The sequence below is a fragment of the Myotis nattereri genome (assembly GCF_964212035.1).
Source record: "Myotis nattereri genome assembly, chromosome: 3".
Classification (NCBI taxonomy): Eukaryota; Metazoa; Chordata; class Mammalia; order Chiroptera; family Vespertilionidae; genus Myotis; species Myotis nattereri.
The window spans coordinates 74,291,357-74,313,034 of record NC_138077.1 but is presented as its reverse complement, the minus strand read 5'-3'; the positions used below and the strand labels follow the sequence as shown (position 1 = coordinate 74,313,034).

Genomic DNA, 21,678 nt, shown 5'->3' with positions numbered 1-21,678 from the left:
CGCCTCCTGCACATCTCCCACTGGGGATGTACCCGCAACCCAGGTACATGCCCTTGACCGGAATCGAACCCAGGACCCCTCAGTCCACAGGCCAACGCTCCATCCACTGAGCCAAACCGGTTTCGGCAAGAAATGTTTTAATAAAAATTTCATAACTTAATTTTTACCATATCCTGTTATATGTAATTATTAATGACAAACTACAATATTCGTTAATGACTGATTACTATAATCGTATTGCATTCATTTCCCATATGCGCCTTACACACAGGAGCACCATTTCTTTCCACTAATACTAGCAGTGAATATTTTAGCAGCCAATTACCATGTCATTAATCTTGTACTGACTTGTTTGGTGTGTGCAACAGGAAATATTTCACTTTTGGAGAACAAGAAAAATAGGTTTATTTGCATTATGCTTATTAATTTGTGCAGTTATTCAGTGTCTGGTAAGTTAATGTTCAAGAAAAATATTATTTTTTTAATATGTTCTATTATGCAATGTTAATTATTACTCATTTATTTCAGCCCTTTGTATTCAGCATGCCCCTATCGAAATAAACCTATGTTTCTATGAAAATTGAAGCTTTTGTTTTTTTGTGGCCCACTTAAACCTTGTTTATTTGGCCTGTGTTAGCCTTTGAGTGTGACATGCTTGTACTAGATGGCAAGCTTCATAAATAAAAGAAGTTATTTTTATTAATTTTTAAAATGTGTTCTATATGTACCCTCATTTTCCCCCAAAATACATAAATGAAAATAATGTTTGAAACAGTAAATTTACAAAAATGCATGTCACTTAAAGTTATTCTATGTCTAACACAAATTTATATATAAATTCTTCTTTGCAGGACTATTGAAGTCTTTAAAGTCTGAAGCAAACTGTTTTGTAAAAAATTTTGCCTTTACCCCATATCAAAATTTTCACTTTTCCCTTCTTAGGTCCTCTCCATGTTTCCTTTGCTCTTCCCCCTTGGTTTTCATTGTCACATTACCACTTCTACTACACCACTTAAACCTTAGACTCACTGGTAAGAATTTAAAAATAATATGATTCACTAGAATAAGCTAGACTGAGATTGTTGAGGTAAAGCTAAATTAAACTAGATATCATTTAAAAAACAAAACAAAAATGAGTTAATTGAGCATGGAGCTGTTGTCCCCAAACCATTCAACTAGAACAGTGCCTGGTACATAGTAAATATTTGCCAAATGAGTGATTGATTGAACGATTAAATAAAAATAATATAAAACAAGAAACAGACCCTAGTATATAGGGAAATTCAGAATATAACAGTAGCATTTCAAGGCAATAGTCGTTGGATGGTGGTTTGGGCAACTGCGGAAGAATTTTAAAAAGAAATATTGAAGCCAATCTCATAATTTATAATTTTATTTACTCCATAATGTTAAAAATCAAGGTAAACAATAAAATCTTGAAAGTAGAAGAAAATAATAGGTGCATTTATACTGTCTTGATACATTCTAGTAGAGAAGAAAGAGTAAACAAAACAAATTATTTTATCAGAAGGTTGTGAGTACTACAAAGAAAAAATGAAATAGGAAAGGAAATTAGAATTAATGAATTAACCCTAGAAGATGAATAAAAAATGTTTTCAATGGATCTCCATCTATATATTATATATGCTTTCTTTTTTATACCTTTATACATCACCCAATATTTTATAATGTGCTATTTTATACAAGAGACTATTTCATTTCCTTTTATTATAAGGAGAAATATAAAATAAAGAAGCAAATAAAATTTAAAAATTTTGCCACAGTTTTTTACAGAATTGAGGTTACCCTAAAACAAGATTATTTGCTGAAAATGGAAGTTTTACTGACCTGAAGAAACTTGAGGGGAAAAAAACAAGGCAATAAATTAGTGCGGAAGAGTGGTGGAATAAGCAAATTTTCCCAAACCATCAATTTTGCCATGTTATGTTCTAACTGAAATTACTAGCTTCTTTATTTTTAGCTTTGATTCATTGCAATAGTTCTACATTATGATAATGCTTAAGTAGTGGCTTTTAATCTTACAAATATTTCAGTTTCATCCTGCTATCTCTTACTTGAACCTCGAAACAAATACCACCTTTGCAGCCTAACATGCAGAGATCTACTTATAAATGTTTAACATTTAGTTCCTTGTGCATTTATTGGGAGGAGCTCTAACTGTACTTTTCTATAGTGTAAATGCTCTTATTGTGGCTGTATTCCCATAAGTGGGAAGAGATGTGCATAATAGGCTCTCACGAACCAATTCAAACCAGCTCCAGCACACCACTGAGCCACATCCTCCATCAATATCTGCTCTACATGTTTAGACTCATCTTCCACCACTCCACACAGGAACTGTCTGCTTGAGCTAGTTCAGAACATCCTTACATGTTGACCTTGTTCCCTGTGTCCATGCTGCTTCCCTCACTGGGCTTATCTGGCAGCTGCCTCTCTATCTATATACTACCCTTAGTTCCATACAGTCTAAGCTCTACTTCAATTCACCTTATGCCACAGGATGAAGTTTTCCCTGCTCCCCCACTTCTTGGTGATGTTACCTACTTCAGAATTCCTCCAGCATATATTTCTTAAGCACTTAAGTCTTAGGCATTAAGATCAGAGTCCACATGTAGCAAACAAAACAACCACAGACTATGCTCTTATAGAACATATTTTTGAGACATTAAGTAATCACAGCAATGTGTAATGAGAAGCTGACACATGTTAAGATGGATGCTAAGAGAGCACCATGTAACAGCTGACTGGATTTCTTCTGAGGGTTCTTGTGTTCTGCCACTGAGTGGCATATATCTTATTTCTGAAAGTGTATTGTGTTCCTTAAGTTCAGGGTATACAGCAGACAGCCAGGGAGAGGTAAGTCAAGACTGAAGTCACCCACAGCCGCTGACTGAAGATCACATTCAGAAGGCTGTCCACCTCTCATATAAGCAGCTTTTCAAATTCAGAAAGCTAAAGTCCTCACAAAAGTAGCATCCTTGAAAACTGGATATTAACCAACTTACATCATTCCATTAACGATAATGAATAAAAAGTATTAAGGGGAATGGTCAAGTTCAGAATAATCAATAGGTGACTTCATATTTAGAAGCACCTTTCTTCCAAAGATCTATTAATTGGCCAAGGCAGGCCTTCCAACCTGTCCAACACTCGAAGTCTCATTTTTAATATCCTTTATGGTTTGATATAGAAAAAATGTTGTTAATATAGAAGTATTTGAAGAAGAAAGAAATCCATTATCAATAGAAAATTCCTAATTGCATACAAAAGAGATTTTTTAAAAATCAGTATGAAACTATTGGGTTCCTCTGCTTCCTCCATTTTTATAGAAACTCATGATATCAAAGTTTAAGCTGATATATATAATACTACTCTCTACTTTGGATGAATACATGAATATTACAGATGAGTTAACAATGCAAATAATTGAGAGTTATTCTTCAAACCAATTCATCTTAGTTTTAACAATCTAAGGCAATTAATTATGGATTCAATGCAAAATGGATGTTGAGGAAATGCAAGATGTTGGAAAAACATGAATAGTTTAATAGAAGACATTCAGGTCATTCTGACAAATTCACCCTTTTGCCTCTGACCTCTTTAGAAAAATACTACTTTGAGAATCGCTTGTACACTGCTAGCAATGTTCAAACAAAGCCTTGGACACATCTGTCTATATCATTCTTTCATGCTGCTATCAGCAACATTGTTCAAACTATCACAACTATAAAAATACTTTTGTCCAGCACTAAATTTGTTTTATTTTATAATTCTCTTCCCTAAGAAAAGTTATTTTCACCTCAAAAAATTTCTTCCAGTAAAAATTATATAAAACTTTAACATATTTCTAATGAAGCAAATCTTTATAGCTTCTTTGATTTCCTTAATCACAAATAACTAAATTAAACATCACAACTGTCATTATTTTAGTACCAAATCAAATTTTTATTTATAAAAGCAAATGCTGAACATGAGTAGCACTCTAAGGTGATCATAACCTTTTAACATGTGATAAATATTTTAGACTGTTCTGTGCCCTTTCTTAACTTTCATTTGTGCACGGAACATATTATTAGATTTCTGATACTGTACCAACATCTCAGCAGCAGCCATATTTTCCTTAATGACTTTTTCCGGCTTTATTAAGTACCTTAATATTTGCCTATCAAAACTTCAAGACTTTCCTGAGTTTCTTTGACATTTTTCGTGATACAATAAAGTTAGGGTAAACAATCTATGTGGGCTTGACACAAAGTCTCTTTCCCCGCCCCGGAGTGAACATCATGTATATCCAACTCAGCATGAATTCTGTTACCAAGACTGAAATGATTGATTTCTATGAGTCTATCTCAATTATTTTTTGTTTTACTTTAGACCAATGATTCTGAAATGTTAGTATACATCAAAATTATATGTAGAATTTATTAAAACACAGAGAGCTTGACCTTAATTCGAGTTTCTGATAGAGTGCATCTAGGATATCCAAGAATTTGCTTTCTAACAAGTCTTCTAGGTGATGGGTGATTCAGGTCAAGGGACCACAAAATTCCATCCTAGGGTTAACTTCTTCCATTTTCTTGCCAGTTACATTTGATGAAATTTTTTTTAGGAAAAGTTCACAGCAATAACCAACTTCAATCTGAGAATTAATTTTCATCTATTTTCAGTTTTCTTTATACAGCCCTCATGGGAGGATATTAAAATATATTCAGCCCAGTCATAAACACAGACACATCAAGGAACTTAATCTATATATATAAAAGGCTGATATGCAAAGTGTCCCCTCGGGAATTCGACCAAGAGACAGGGAGTTCGAATGCTTGCTATGACGTGTGCTGACCACCAGGATGTGGTGCAGAATGAAGGAAGGCCCCAGCCAGCAGCAGGCTACCAGGGAAGGAAGGCCCCGATCACATTTCATGCACTGAGCCTCCAGTATTTCAATAAAAGAAGAACCAATGTGTGCACAACATAATGGTTAAAGGTTAACAGACAGAGGATAATTATTATCACCTTTTTTTGCAATGAAAAAATAAAAGTGCTAACAGCTTAAGGGACGTACCCAAAGTCATTTAAGAATTTTTAAGTAATGATTTTAAAGAGAATTTTACCTAACACAGAAAATGAAAATATTTATAAATATGGGTCATGCATATTATTATAAGAAAATAATAAATGAGATTATTGTGATAAACTACTTGCTTGTATGAGACCTATAAATATAATCAGCGCTTAAAATAAACAAAATAATGAGAACAAATTTATCTTCATGGAGTATTAGCCAAGTAACTGCCCACGCTGCAAAGCCTTGATTCTCATTCCCAAGCAAGCCTCCACGGAGCTTCTATGAGAGTCAGACCACCTCTCTTACCATAACTATCCTCATCTGTAAAAGAAAGAACATTGAACTAAAGGAACTGAAACTTCATTCAAGCTTCAAAGTTTGTAGTTCACATAGCAGTCCAACTAGCAAAAATTTATTTCTCTTGCTTTTTGTTTTTCTCTTTCAACAGAAGATTGTAGTTTGTTTCAGATAAAAAGCAAATTTTAAAAAATGTATTACTCTGACCCCATACCTTAGAAACTGATATTCACTTCTGCAGTGAAATGATTAGTCCCAAAGTGAATCTTATAGCAAAAAGCAAGCAACAAATGTGTACATTCTTTTAAAATTATAGCACACTGTAAGGATGATAGAGAATAAATGTACAATAATATTTTTAAACTCTGCATGAATTATTGTTGTTCCGAAACATTTATGGGAAACAATTTTTCTTAGTAAACTATCAAACTCTATTTCAAAATATTGCCTTCTTTTTCCTTTCTCTCACTTTGTCTTTCTCCCAAACACGTGTTATTTGTTTTCCTCAATTACATCACCTTCAAAATGATCTACATATAAAAAAGCCAAGGGACTGGAAGGCCAGAACAACTGGAATGATAGGAACTACCAGAATGACTGGTTACTATGATGTGTACTGCAGCCAGCTAACTGGCCCAATCAGGGGGCAGACCCTCCCCCTGGGTGGCCCTGGCCAGATAGGGGTTGGGACTGGCCAGCCAACTTCCCGCGGCCTCTGCCCCCAGCCAGCACTGCCCCCAATCAATTCCCCCACCACAATTGGGGGCGGGGTCTGCTGGCCAACTGCCTGAAGCCCCTCCCCCCAGCCAGCCACACCCCCAATCAGTCCTCATAATCCCCCTCCCCCTTGCTGGCCCAGCCTGATCGGCCCCCATGGTGGGGGCTGGCCAGATCCCACTTGTGCACAAATTTGTGCACTGGGGCCTCTAGTTAAGCAATAAGATTTAAACCAAAATTATAGGCAAGGTCTGATTACAACCTCAGAAAATAAAAAGCAACTCCAATTGTTAAATTTAAATAACTAGGTAAACTTCAATAAAAGATGCTTGGAAGGAGTCAAATAGCTTAAGTGCTTATTCAGAATGTAACATTACCAATCCTATATAATAAAAGGGTAATATACAAATCGACTGAACAGCAGAACAACGGGTCACTATAACATGCACTGACCACCAGGGGGCAAATGCTTAACACAGGAGCTGTCCCCTGGTGGTCAGAGCACTCGCACAGGGGGACAGCTGCTCAGCCAGAAGCCAATAAGCCAGGCTCATGGCTGGCGAATGCCTCTGCAGCAGTCGGACATCACCCCGAGGGCTCCTGGACTGCGAGAGGGCACAGGCCAGGCTGAGGGACCCCCTCCCCAGTGCACAAGTGCACTGGGCCTCTAGTCCTCTATAATAATAAAAGTATAATATGCTAATTAGACCAGATGTCCTTCCAGACATCCTTCTGGGATGAAGCCGGGGCTGCAGCCATGCGATCAAGGCAGCCAGTGCGGCTGTGAGGGAGGGATCGAGGCAGCCACAGCTATGAAGGCATACTCTTGCACAAATTTCATGCATCAGGCCTCTAGTATATAAAAAAAGCCTCATATGCAAATTGACTGAACAGCAGAACAACAGTGGAATGACCAGTTGCTATCACACACACTGACCACCAGGGGGCAGACACTCAATGCAGGAGATGCACCCAGTCCACAGGCCCCATGCCAGCTAAGGTGGGTGCCAGTGGGTGTCCCCCCATTGCCCCACTGGTTGTCCCACAGAGGGAGGCAAATGGCTGCAGCAGCAGGGGGGCTGGTCCAGTGAGTAGCTGGCATCAGGCTGGCCAAGGTGGGTGCCAGTGGGAGCCCCCCGATCATCCTTCTGGTCTCCCCACAGATCAGCCCTCATCACTGGCCGGCCTAGGGACTCTACCCATGCAAGAATTTCATACACTGGGCCTCTCGTATGTAAATATAGAGGATTGTTTCAAAACAATTTATTTCAAATGATATTTATTGAAACTATTCAATTATATTATTTGAACACATAGATGAACATTGTGTTTAATTTTTACTTTCAAGATATCTATTTGTGAATTCTTATGCCAGAAATTATCACTAATGTTTCTCATATAAAAAGGCTTTGAAAACTAAATGTTAGTCACAGACCTTTTATTACATGATATTAAAATATCCAAAATAGATGACTTCAAAATATTCGTCAACCTCCATGGATTTGTAGCATGTAATGGCCAATTGGCCAACATCATTATGTACTGGAAGCAATAAGCCTGGTGAGAGCATTCAGCCTACCATTATGATTAGGAAAAAAAAAAAAAAAGTGCCATCTTAGAAAACTCCCTCTCTACTTAGCATTAGCTTTAGAATTGTGAGCATTTTTACTCTAAGAAAAAGTTTAGATTGTACAGAAAGCTAAACATTATGAAGGAAGTTACACATCATTATTATCATGGCTATTTACAGTAAGGCAAACACAATGGTAACCTGAAGGTCACTTTCCTGGCCATCACCCATTGTAAAAACTGGGAGAGGTGAGTTAATTGAAAAAGCATTTAAATGAAGATTACATAATTCTGAGTGCAGTACAATCAAAATATAGTATTGATTTATTTTTATAGATGAATGATGGATACCCCATAAATTATTTATATAATCACCTTAGATTTGCATTGTTCTTCTTATGGATTCCATAGTTAGCAATTAGCATGCAAGGAAGGCAAGTTTCAGCCATTTTTTGCATTCTTCACTGAATGAAACAATATCATGAGGCAGATTTGTGATCCTTTGTGATCCCTTTGTGATCCCTTCAGGCCAATCAGATGAGAGGAGTGTGTTCAAGTTGGGAAAGAAAGTAATAGGCAGGGACTCTGTCTGCTGTTTTCACCAGAAAACATGTAACATGGCCAAATATTCCCATGATTCACTATGGACAGCCCATCTCCTTCATAAACTGTGCAATTCCTTGGAAATCCACTTATAATAGCAACAAAAAGTTCTATATGATAAAATGCAATGGCACTACTAAAAATCACATCTTTGAAGATGACTTACTGACGGGAAAATTCCCAAAATATAAAAGAAAAACCACATGCTACTAATTTCTATAAAGTATAATGCTAATTACTTCTCTAAAGTACATAGATGAAGATACATAAAGATGGCACATATGATAACCTTTGTTTATAGATTACAGCGGTTTTTTTTTTCTTTTCCAACACTTTACTCATAGTAATTTTTACATTATTATTTTTAAACACAATAAGCATTTTTAAAGTATCATTATAAAAGGAATGATCTCTGGAAGGACCAATGGAAGCAAAGGATCAAATCCTTACTCTCCTATTTTCATGTAGAATTGGAATCTGCCATGACCTTGTAGAGAGAGGTCAGCAGAAGTTCTGAACAGGCAATGAGTAAGATGTGTCAGCGGAAAGGAATTTAACAGCTGAGAAATCATGGAAATAGACAGAAATATAAGGCAGAGCAGGAAGGGAAAGCAGAAAAGGAGGTACTTTAAAAAAATGCATGATGTCCAAGATATTAAATATATGTCACCATTTTAAGTATTAATGTAAATGCAAATAAATATACTAGACACAAAGTAAATGGATAAAATTATGATTATTCAAGAAGCTATTATTTGAAACAAGAGAATGTTAAAACCACTTTTTGACAAAGTGTTGTTTCTTTCTTTCTTTGTTCTCAGAGCCCTGTAGATTTCACTTTTCTTAGCATTTCAATTTATTTTAAAATTATGAAATGGAATTAAAGGGTTGCTTAGTTACTGATCTCTTTTAGTTTGCCTATCTTCTAATAAATACTACATGAGAAAAAAAACTTTTTTTCAGACAAATCTCTGTCTAAAATATATTATCAGAAATTCTATCTTTAAAGGTAGGATTTATTTCAAGTTTTGTGAAATGTACTGATACACATGTCTCCACAACAATTAGAGGTAAGATATTTATATGAAATGTGGAATAGCACAACCACTTGTGAAGATGTCAAAATTGTAATACCCCCCTCACTCCAGGTCCAGAATTTAAAAATATTATGTTTGATTAAATTTCAACAAATTTTTTTTTCTAAAATATAACAGTGAATTAAAAGACATCCTCTCTTCCAAAGGGAACAGGGGTAAATTAACATTAACAAAATAAATGGTCTAGGTTATCACCAACTACATTGTCAAAGAAATATATCCATGAAGATGTGCTAAAAAAATAGACATTAAATTTCTAATGGTTATCTAGATTCATAAGCCAATTCAGCCAAGGTTTATTATTAAAATCCTATAAGATAAATATCTAAATTATTTCATGATTTAGATTATGGCCTTATTTTCTGTCAGCCATCATTCTAAGAAGTGGAGGAGAAGTATTCTTGCATAAAAATAATATTCCCATAAGTGAAAAAGTAAAACCATAAATGTATGCTTTCAAAATTCAGCATTTTTCTCTTCTTTTTTTGTACTGAATTTATTGGGGTGACATTGGTTAATAAAATTATAAACATTTCAGGTGTACAATTCTATAACACATCACCTGCATATTGTACTGTGTGTTCACCATACCAGTCTCCATCCATCACCATTTATCCTCCCTTTACCCTCTGCTACCTCCCCCAAACCCCTTCCCCTCTGCTAATCACCATGCTGTGTTTGTGTCTATGAGGTGTTTTTTCTTCTTTCACCTTTTTAACCCACCCCGTTACCTACCATCCCCTCTAACAGCTGTCACCTGCCCTCTATGAGTCTGTTTCTATTTTCCTTGTTACTTTATTTTGTTCATTAGATTCCACATATCTTTCTCTGTCTGACTTATTTTACTCAGCATTGAGCTTTTAAAGGTAACTATACAAAGCTTTTTATGGAAGATAGCAGGTTCTAGTAGCTATAATCATAGTTAAATTAACTAACATTTAAACACGTCCACGTGGCTTCTTGCCCTATGAAGCTTTAGATGCAAGTACAAAAACCTCATAAAGAGAAACACCTTCAGATTTCAACCCACAGTTCAGTTGGGGAATAATAGCCAAAACAATTTTGGCTTAGATTTAACTAAAGTTTCTGATTTAAAATTTGCTACTTACCAGGAAACTTCTGAGGGGAAGAACCATGTCTATCTAAATCATCACTCCATCTACAGCTACAAGCACAGTGCTCAATGAAGGTTTTCTTAGTAAATTCATCCATTTCAATTCAATTTACTTTTACTAAATATCAACCCTATGGTAGGCAACGGTGACACAAAAATGGAAAAATATAAATTGCAGCATTCTTGAAGTTGTTTTGGTCTCAGTTTCCATGTCTGAATAAAGGAATAATGGACTGAATGATTTCTAATGTTCTTTCCCACTCTAGAATTATATGATTCCACTACTCTAAGTATTAATTATTTATCTTTAAGCAATATTCAAAGCCACATTAGTTTCAGCTTTAAACTATCCCTATCAATGGTAAGGAGCAGTGGAAGTACAGGGTAGTGGTCTAAAAGCCTGGAAAGTGAGGTCAGACAGCCTTGAATTTAATCAGGAAAGAAAACCACAGAGTAATTTGAAAAGCGAACATTTAATACGATGAATAATTAACTATAACAAAGGATTGGAATAAGAAGCTATTGGCTATTAAAAAGTAAAAGGAACTTAAAAATATAGAAATCATAGGTATAATGAGCAGTCACTACCCTTAAAACTGAGAGGGAACACCATAGAGAATGCCCTCCCCCCTCTCAGGGGTGAGGCCTGCTGAATGGCAGAGCATTTGCTGTTATGCCTCGCTGGCAGAACTTGCTGGAAATGTGAGCTCTAACAGGCCTGTGAAAGCTATTCACAGAGAAGTGCCCCTCACTGTAAAACCGCCCAAGTGGAAGCTGCTGGCTGCCCACACCACGGAAGCTGGGCCTAATGAGGCAACTGCACTCCGCAGGAGCTGAGAGGCTGAGCAGTGAGGAAGCTGTCCATGCGACGGGAGCCTGCTGCCCAGCACTCCGAAACCAGAAAGCAAAGTGCTTTCCTCCTGCAGTATCTCCCCATCCCGCTGCACTGGCAAAGCCTACATTGTGCCAGGTGGCAAAGAACCCCAATCCACTTTCCCAGAGCAGGCCAATGGGTAAATACGGAGCTGATAGCTAACAAATAGATAAGGAGCACAGCTCACTCCTTTGCTTTTAACTCCCATACAACAGCAAAACAACTTTATATCGGTTCATAATAATGTATAGTTATTCTTCTAAAAAAAAATAGGTTTGTATTTTTTTCTCCCAAGTGAAAAACAGTTGGAGAAGTCATTGTATCCATCACTGGTTATATGGCATGCTCCTTACATGCAGGAAGAGTCCCACTGAATATTTTGTTACCTAAAGACTAAATTGTAAATTTAACTACTAATGGCATATGTATAACATGAAAAGAAGAAGGCAAGAGATGAAGAAACTAGTAGCATTCAAATAAACACACACATTATAATAGTCAAATAAAATTAAACAAAGCTTTTATAGTCCTTACTAGGGACCCGGTACACAAAATTTGTGCATGGGAGGGGGGTTCCTCAGCCTGACCTGCACCCTGTCCAATCTGGGACCCCTCAGGGGATGTCAGACTGCTGGTTTAGGCCCGATCCCACATTCCACTTGCAATCCAGGACCACTGGCTCCTAACTGCTCACCTGCCTGCCTGATCACCCCGACCCCTGATTGCCAGCCTGATTCCCCCTACTTTGCTCCCCCTACCAGCCTGATCGCCCCTACCTTGCCCCACTGCTGGCCTGATCGACCCTAACTTGCTGCTCTGCCAGCCTGATCTCCCCTAACCATCTCTGCCTTGGCCGCCGGCCTAAGCCACAGTCTGGCCTCCCTCTGCTGGAGGTGACCTGACAGATCAGGGGAAGGCACCACCCCCAATACCCCGCTGCTGCTGTTGCTGCTGCTGCTGCTGCTACTGCCACTGCTGGCCTGAGCCTGGGCCCTTCACAGCCACACCTCAGCCCTTCACAGCCTCACATTGCTGTGCACACAGCCTCCTGCTGATCGGTCATTACACGTGAGGGTGTGATGACCATTTGCATATTAGTTCTTTATTATATAGGATTTCTGTAACTGGTCCCAGGACTTTAATCTTCATTGCCAAAGAGTCTGAGTCCTCAATTGTCCCAACTTTATACTTTTAGTAAGTTGTTTGACCTCTCTAAACTCATTCACAAAATGGCAACAAAGGAAGTACGTTCTTACCTCAAAACTTTGTGATGAGGATAAATTAGTTAAGGCATGATGAGTTCCTAGTACAGAACAGACATTTTAAAAGTCTTTCTATATATTAATTCTTCTCTTAATAAAAGTATCAGGAGACATATTAGAGAAGTTATATGTAAAGCAATATTTCCTATTGACTTTTAAAATAATTTTAAGGATGAGTTTTACAGGTGCTTAAAACTCAATCATTTACCCATTGTTGAGTCCTATTTGAAAACTGGAGGATATATGCTCTATCTGTGAAAGGTGGAATCTGTCCAGGACTGGGGAGAGTGAGATTTTGCTTTTCCTTTATACATTTCTGTAGTCTTTGAGTGTGTACTACAAATATGCATGATTTTTTGTCTTAGTTCTATGTCTGAAGATGTCTAAATTTATTACCTAGAGCAAATCATTTAATCTATGTGGAGTTCCTTTCTTGTCTACAAAATACGAGAAATTAGAATAGATGCCCTCTAACGTTTTTCCAACTCTGAAATATATGATTCTATTTCTACAACCTCAGAGCTCTGTTCAGGCATACCTCACATACAGTAAACAGATGTATACATAATTTATGGGAAGAGCGCAATCTTTGGACTGGAAAAGTATCAGTTTAAATGACACCACTTAGTAGGTATAGAACAGTGATGGCGAACCTATGATACACGTGTCAGAGGTGACACGCGAACTCATTTTTTTGGTTGATTTTTCTTTGTTAAATGGCATTTTAATATATAAAATAAATATAAAAAATACAAGTCTTTGTTTTACTATGGTTGCAAATATCAAAAAATTTCTATATGTGACACGGCACCAGAGTTAAGTTAGGGTTTTTCAAAATGCTAACATGCCGAGCTCAAAAGGTTCGCCATCACCGGTATAGAGCTCTGAGTAAGTTGTTTACTGGGGCTTCAATTTCCTCATCTGTAAAATAGGGGGAAATACCATTTGCGTATTAATGTGCAGTAAAAATTCAACTAATTGTAGTTGTGCTATTTAATCAAATATAGGTCTGCATTGATTTTAAGATATACCTTCACTATGTTATGACCCAACAAGCAAGAGAGAGAGAGGAAGAGAGAGAGAAGAAGAAGAAGAAAAAGAAGAAGAAGGAGGAGGAGGAGGAGGAGGAGGAGGAGGAGGAGGAGGAGGAGGAGGAGGAGGAAGGAGGGATGGAAGTCAGGAACAAAAGAGGGAAGGAAGGAAAAAGAAAAATAATTTTTTTTTTCGCCAAAACCGGTTTGGCTCAGTGGATAGAGCATCGGCCTGCGGACTGAAAGGTCCCGGGTTCGATTCAGATCAAGGGCATGTACCTGGGTTGTGGGCACATCCCCAGTGGGAGATGTGCAGGAGGCAGCTGATCGATGTTTCTCTCTCATCGATGTTTCTAACTCTCTATCTCTCTCCCTTCCTCTCTGTGAAAAATCAATAAAATATGTTTTAAAAAAAAGAAAAAGAAATGTTTTCAATTAAATCATGGCATGCTGTCATTGTAGACATTTTCTAATATCAGAGATGTTCAAATATGTGTGTGGGAGGCTTAGTAGTTTTAAAATATGTGAAGTAAGGCATTGCTATTATTCTTATTCATTGAACATATACTACTCTGGTTGAAAGGCAACTCAGCAATCATTCTTCATCTTCAACTTCAGCAATTAAAATATTAAATCAATATTAGAGAATATGGAAAATGAAGAGCAGATACTAAATGTCCATCATGGAAGGGCGAGATCCGTGTGCTTTGTGATGAATTAATTACAAAGTGTCTCCTATGTGGAAGACAGAGTGTTAGATAGATGCTCGTGATGTAACAGTGAGCTGAAAGAGAGCCTTTGCTCATGGTGGAGCAGACAGCTGGAAAGGAAGAAGAGCGGTGATATAATTTAATGAGAGTAAAGAGTAAACATAGAAAGTATTTGACAAATTAAAATGGAGAACAATACTGCACTTTATTTTTTTTTTAATAGGATATTAGGATCAAAGTAGAAAACCTAGGGCATTATATGGAAAGAAAGTGAAAATATCTATTTCCCAGGCCTAATTGATTTATAAACCTACTATCTTGAAGAATCTACAGTTTTGCTCTGACTGGTGTCGCTCAGTGGGTTGGAGTGTTGTCCCATGCACCAGAAGATCTTGCATTGGATTCCAGGTCAAGGGCCTATACCTAGGTTTTGGATTTAGCCCTGTCAGCCTGGTTAGGCATGTTCAGGTGGCAAGTGATCAAGGTATCTCTCTCCTTCCCTTTCTAAAACAAAAAGAAAAAATCTTACAGTTTTGATTCTTGAACTAGACAAGCAAAAGTGTCTGAAGAAGAATTTATTTGCTGGTCCAAACACAAAAAGGGGTAGATGGTGAAGCCACAGAACAAGTACTCAACATAAATGAATGAAAAAATAAAATAAATTAAACAAAAAACAACTCACACCAAAATCTGTAACTGCAAAATTTCATCACCTGAGGGGTAAACTATAATCCTGAAAATTTTTAAAGAGAGAGACAAGATTAATGTGCAAAGAATTGTGTATAAAAGTACCATCAGCCTTCTTGAGAGCAACACTGAAGCAAGCAAAAAACAAATGTAAAAATGCCTTTAAAATTATGGCATTTTTTGTTACCTAAAATTTTAAGTGCAAACTATCAACTCTGAGAGCAGAAAAACATTTTTTAATATACATGCTCTCAAAAAATTTCTGTCTCCAAATAATTACCCAAAGCTGCTGCAGAATGTTCTTCAGTAAAACAAGGGAGTAAATAAGAAAGGAAGGTAAATGTCTCTTCCAGTTCTATATCAGACTTACTAGTTATAAACAATAAAAGAAGACTCTGGATTACTGCCTTTAGGGGTGGAGAACGTTCAGCTTCAGGGCCATATAAGACCCACAAAATCATTGGGTTTGGCCCTGCCAAGGCATTAGGAGTGAGTTAATTAAATGTTTGGGCAAATATAGCAGGATGATTTTTAAGTTGATAATTTTGTATCTCCCATGAATGATGTTTAAATACCCAAATGGCCCTTGGCAGAAAAAAGGTTCCCCACCCCTGATAGATGAAGAATTTATCTAGAAAATGTGAGAACTTATAGAATTATTGGAAGGGCTAGAAAAACAAACCATGGGGCACAGCACTGTCACCAAAGAGATGTGGCAGCTTAACATCTCTTGAGCAGCAATGAGGGTAGGTGGGGGGTGTCTCCATCATGTGAGTCCACATCCTTCACATGAAAGATCCAACCAGGCAAGGAGCTCAAGTGCCAGGATATCTACTGAGGGTGATTGGTCAAACTGTACAGCTTTCTAGCCAGACAGCCAACTCTACCTTCAGCCAAGTTGTGCAGCAGAGGTTGTTCATGAGTCACACTATTCAGCTACCTCTTCCCCTTTCCCTGATGATGCAGAAAATAAAGCTTCCTAGCCAGGAAGACAAATACTAATATAAGGAATAATGTTCCTGTCCAGCAGGTTCCAAAATTGAAGGCAGGTGAGCTCCCCCTGAGCACTCATGCTGGGAACCACATCCTTCAGGCAGGGTGCAAAAATCTCACCTTCAATCAGCTGGCCAAGAATTTCCCCAAGAACTTTGACATCACCTATCTGTGAGAGGAACATCAGAGTGCAAGCAGAGTTTAAGAGAGCTAATCTTCAGTTTCCATAATAGGAAGTCAATACACAATATCTGGAATTTAGGAAGATATTCAAAATAAGTTATTTTGGAAACTAGTTAAACACTAAAGAAAATGGCTGAAAGAATTGAAAGTGGCATTCATTGGGAGAGTGGATAATTATTGTGAGAAGGAGTAGACAGGAGTCAACAGATTTATGCCTATATCATTACCTTTACATTTTTAACCCATTTCCAAGAATTTCTTTGTAAAAAAGGCACACTTACTTTGTAAAAACATAAAATAAAGTTTGGCCCTGGTCTGGTTGCTCAGTTGGTTGGAGCAACATTTGATACAACAAAAGTTTGTAGGTTTGATTACCAGTAAGGACCCATACCTAGGTTGTGGGTTAGATCCCTTGTCAGAGCTCCTATGGAAGGCAACAGATCGACGTTTCTCTCTCACATCAATGTCTCTCTCTCTCTCTCTCTCTCTCTCTCTCTCTCTCTCTCTCTATCTATCTCTCTCTCTCTTTCTCTCTCCCTTTCTCTCTCTCCCTTAAACAAATAAGCACGCCTTTAGGAGAGGATAAAAAATAAAATAAAAATAAAAATATGTAACTAAGAAGAGTTCAATATATACTGCATTATAAACCACTTTATTTGCAAGACTATGTCAAAATAGATAGCAAAAACTATAAAGATTTTTGTATATTTTTTACTTTAATTTTATTCATGGCAATTTATCATAAGGAAATAATTCAATAAAGGAAAGTGCTATTTATTATAGCATTATCTATAATAGCAACAAACATAAAATAAATGTCCAACAAGAAAACAAAGAAACTTTAAATTATGGCAAACTTAAGGACATAAAAGAATTTTTAATTAAAATTTATAATTATAAGCACAATATAGAAACATAGGAAAATGTTTATGATATATAGTTAGATTATAATGGAAGTACATAAAATCAAAGGTTCAATGTGATTGCTACTCTTTAAAACCATATTTGCATGTGGAAAAACATAAAGAATAAGTAAATACATACATAAAAAACAAAGTTAAAATGAAATTGAAATAAATGCAAAGAAAAATATTCAGACTGTTTGGCTATTTAAAAGACAATACCCAAACTGGGGAAATATTTGTAACACTTAATATCACCCTTGTATGAGTTTTTGCTGCACAAAACAACAAACAAAACAACAACAAAAAACTACACTTCAAAATATAAAAGCTAAAAACAAAAATAATTTATGTACTTTATCATTTTGAAGTTGGAATATTGGACTGAGTACTTGGCTCTTTGGGCCAATCACAAGATTACAAATCTAGGACTATAAATCTTGATAAGAGGAGCTGAGAAAAAACATTTCAAAAGGAATGGATACAGGAAGCAGTGAAGGAATGTGGTTATTTTTACAACCGGCTGTATGCCCTAATTTATTTATTTATAAATTTTGTATTTTCATTACAGAGAGGAAGGGAGAGGGAAAGAGAGTTAGAAACATCGATCAGCTGCCTCCTGCACACCTCCTACTGGGGATGTGCCCGCAACCAAGGTACATGCCCTTGACTAGAATTGAACCTGGGATCTTTCAGTCCACAGGCTGATGCTCTATTCCCTGAGCAAAACCGGTTAGGGCTGCACTAATTTATTTTTAGAAGTTTTTTTAAAAAATAGAAAACAAAAAATCTAACTGATATATATAAAATAGCCTTAAGTTATGATCAATTCAGCTTAGTGAAAAATGACAAAACCCTCTAAACATGAAAAATTTACATCTTAATGAGATTAATGCAAATTAAACTATATTGAGATACCAGTTTTTATCAGTATAGTAAAAATCCAAAAGGTTGATAATATACTCTGTTAGTGAAGCTTAGGGGGGAACAAACACTTTCAAGCATTGTAGGTAAGAATGGAAAATAGTGAAAAAGAATTTGCCAATATATAACAAATTTGCATATGTATTTATCCATTAATGCAGAAATCACACTTCTAAGAATCTTATCCCAAAAACACATTGGCAAACATATGGCTGAAATTATGCACAAAGCTATTAATTAAAACACAATGATCATAAACAAACACAAGTTCTTCAGTAGGAAACTGGTGGAATAACTATTGTAAATCCATGCAATGAAATACAATGCAACTGTTAAAAAGAAGAAGAGATAGCTCCAGAGACAGTTGTGGCATAATCTCCAGGATTTAATATTAAGTGAAGAAAGACAGGGAGGGTAATGTTTATTTAACAAGTCTTATAAATATTTACTTTTTTAGTTTCAAAAGAGAATAAGATGATAAAATATATATTATTTTATATGGAAAGGAGAGAGGAACATGGTTGAAGGACCAATAATAGAGGGTACACTCTGAATATAATTTCTTTGTAGATGTGCTTTGAGCCACATAAATCCCATATAATAAAAGCCTAATATGCTAAGTGTCCAGTCATCCAATTGACCATTCAACCAATCAAAGAGTAATATGCTAATGATATGCTAAGGCCGCTCAACTGCTTGCTATGTTGTGTACTAACCACCAGGGGGCAGACAGTCGACTGGTCGGCCAGTCACTTTGATGTGCACTGACCACCAGGGGGCAGACGCTCTGACTGGTAGGTTAGCTTGCTGCTGGGTCTGGCTGATCAGGACTGAGCAAGATGGGCCAGACACACACTGGAGCCCTGCCAAGGTCCCTCCCCGGCTGGCCAATATCCCACATCCCTCCCCAGCCCTGATCATGCATTGGTGGGGTCCCTCAGCCTGGCCTGCACCCTCTCGCAATCTGGGACCCCTCGGGGATGTTGAAGAGTCAGTTTTGTCCCATTGGCAGAACAACTGGTCGCTATGACACTCACTGACGACCAGGGGGCAGATGCTCAACACAGGAGCTCCATGGTGGAAGGGATTTGAACGGTGGGTAGGGGCATTGCACAACTAAAATGCAATTGGTTTCTTACTGAGTACTATTCATGGGAAGACAGCATCCAGACTCCTTCTCTATACAGCATATTGGGAGTAAAAATGATGCATCCAGGTGGAAATATGATTAGGGGTTGGAAGACAGACAGGGAAAGAAGTCAGAAATAGACACTGAGAGAGTCACTGGCTGGCTGGCTGCAAATACTGACTCTCCAGTAGTGATAGAATAAAAAAGTGGGGGATATCTCTGGAAGATTCAAGAGATAGGGGCAACTCTTCTGTGGTTTTGACTTGCCTAGCAGATTTCCACATACACACGTGTACATGCCTATGTTTGCATGCACACACATATACACATAACTGACTGCCCTCCCTGGAAGCACAGAAGAAGAAGAAGAAGAAGAAGAAGCCACCACCTTTGGTCCAGGCGCCAGTGCCTGCGGTTGGCTGCAGCCCAGGAGATGGACAAGCCACCCGCCCGAGGTCCCAGGCTGCAGCCACACGGAGAAGCTGCCAGTCCTGTGGTCTAGGGTGCCAGGGCCTGTGGCCAGGGAAATAGGTTCCCTCTTCTCCTACTGCAGTCATTATTTCAATATTCCCCTTCTGAATTTCTCTCCTGTGCTGCAACCCAATTCCACTTTTCATCGGAAGGATATGGAACAGAGAGAGCAGTGTCAAAAGCTTACATTTTTTAAGCAGATAAGGTTGGTACTTAAACATATAAATGGAAAACTAGAGTCCTCCTTTAGGTCACAAAGGCTACAAAGGACAGGGACAGCATATGACCTATTATATCCAGCAATCCATATGGGGACTGAAAACTTTGCAATGATGACAATTAGTGAAGATATGAATCAACTAAAATAGTTGACAGGGACAATTCTTCCATCTTTGAAATATCTACATCAAATCTGTTTAAATAGAGTTTCATCTGCATAATATAACACATTCTGACAAGACCACCACCACCACCAATGTGGTCAGTGTTGTGCTGATAAATGTTTAATAACTGAGGGACCCCCACCCCAAAGTGCACAAATTTTTGTGCACTGTGCTATTAGTATATTATAATAATGAGATAAAATTATGTCATATGAAATAATTACAATCCCCAAAATTTAGAAGCAAAACCAAATATATTATATATTTAGTTGCTCACCTAACTATAAAAAAAAATTTAAGTGACTAAAAACACAGTGATTTGCTAGCCCTTGCTGAATAAAATCTATACTAATAAAAGGGTAATATGCTAATTAGACTGGGTCAACCGGACATCTTCCAGTCATCTGATCCTCCTTTTGGACAAAGCCATGGTGGCAGGGGCCGAGGTAGAGGTAGTTAGGGGCAATCATGCCCTCAGGGGAGGGCAGTTAGGGGAGATCAGGCCAGCAGGGGAGGGCAGTTAGGGGTGATCAGCCTGGCAGGTAGAGGTGGTTAGGGGTGATCAGGCTGGCAGGGGAGGGCAGTTAGGGGCAATCAAACTGGCAGGGGAGGGTGGTGAGGGATGATCAAACTGGCAGGGGGAAGCAGTTAGGGGCGATCAGGCTGGCAGGCAGAGTGTTTAGGGGCAATCAAGCAGGCAGGCAGGTGAGCAGTTAAGAGCCAGTAGTTCCAGATTGTGAGAGGGATGTCTGACTACCGGTTTAGGCCCAACATCCCACAGGGGGTCTTGGATTGGACAGGGTACAGGCCAGGCTGAAGGACGCCCCTCACCCCCATGCACTAATTTCTTGCACCGGGTCTTTAGTTTATAATAAGGACCAAAAAAAAAAGCTATATATAATTAATTAAAGCAACTGTTATGAATGTTAAATACACACACCAAAAAAACAAAAGCCAATATGTAATTATGAAATCAATGGATTTAATTGAAACCTCATAATTATAAATTAAAACTGGAAATAGCACATTAAATTAATGGTTTACTTTCTTTTAAAAATTATATTCATAAGCTTGTCCACTAAAAAAAGGCCTAGAAACAATAAGTAATCATTGGTTAAAACCAACTAACATACAGAAAAAACCTAGCTTTCATTTCCTTATCTCAGCCTACCATTTTCCACCAAGAAGACCCAGACATTATTGAGGCAATGTTTAATTCCAGGTTTGAAAAAGGAAATGTAGAAGATGATCCTGGACATCAAGTCATACCTGACAGCAAGGAATCTATCAAAGACTACTAGGATCATATACAAAGGACAGAGGAGAGTCAACTTGAAAAGCCAAAGATGGACAATTTGTGTAGCAATAAAAATTAAAACTACAATAAATTGATGACAATCAAATTTGCCCAAATACACAACATCAAAATCATAATTGTAAGAGATTATTCACTTTCAATGATGGTAGATAACAAATTCATTAGAAAGTGGTAAAAAAAAAAAAGTGGTAAATAGAGGGAAACAGTCAAGCATTTAACATGTCTCACAAATACTTATGCTAACAAAATACATGACTGCTAATCTCAAAAGAGAAAGACAATCAGATATTATGTGCCTCCCGATGGAAGATACAGCACCATATATAAA

At 37.5% G+C, this 21,678-nt stretch overlaps 1 pseudogene across 1 annotated transcript in view; it reads left to right on the top strand.

Moving 5' to 3' along the window:
* Positions 1 to 21,333, top strand: part of LOC308515386 (leucine zipper transcription factor-like protein 1) — a 160,138-nt pseudogene extending 138,805 nt beyond the window's left edge. The window contains exon 3 of the transcript in view: positions 21,199 to 21,333. The product of the transcript in view is annotated as a leucine zipper transcription factor-like protein 1 (transcript). The remainder of the gene's footprint in view (positions 1 to 21,198) is intronic.
* The last annotated feature ends 345 nt before the right edge of the window (positions 21,334 to 21,678 follow it).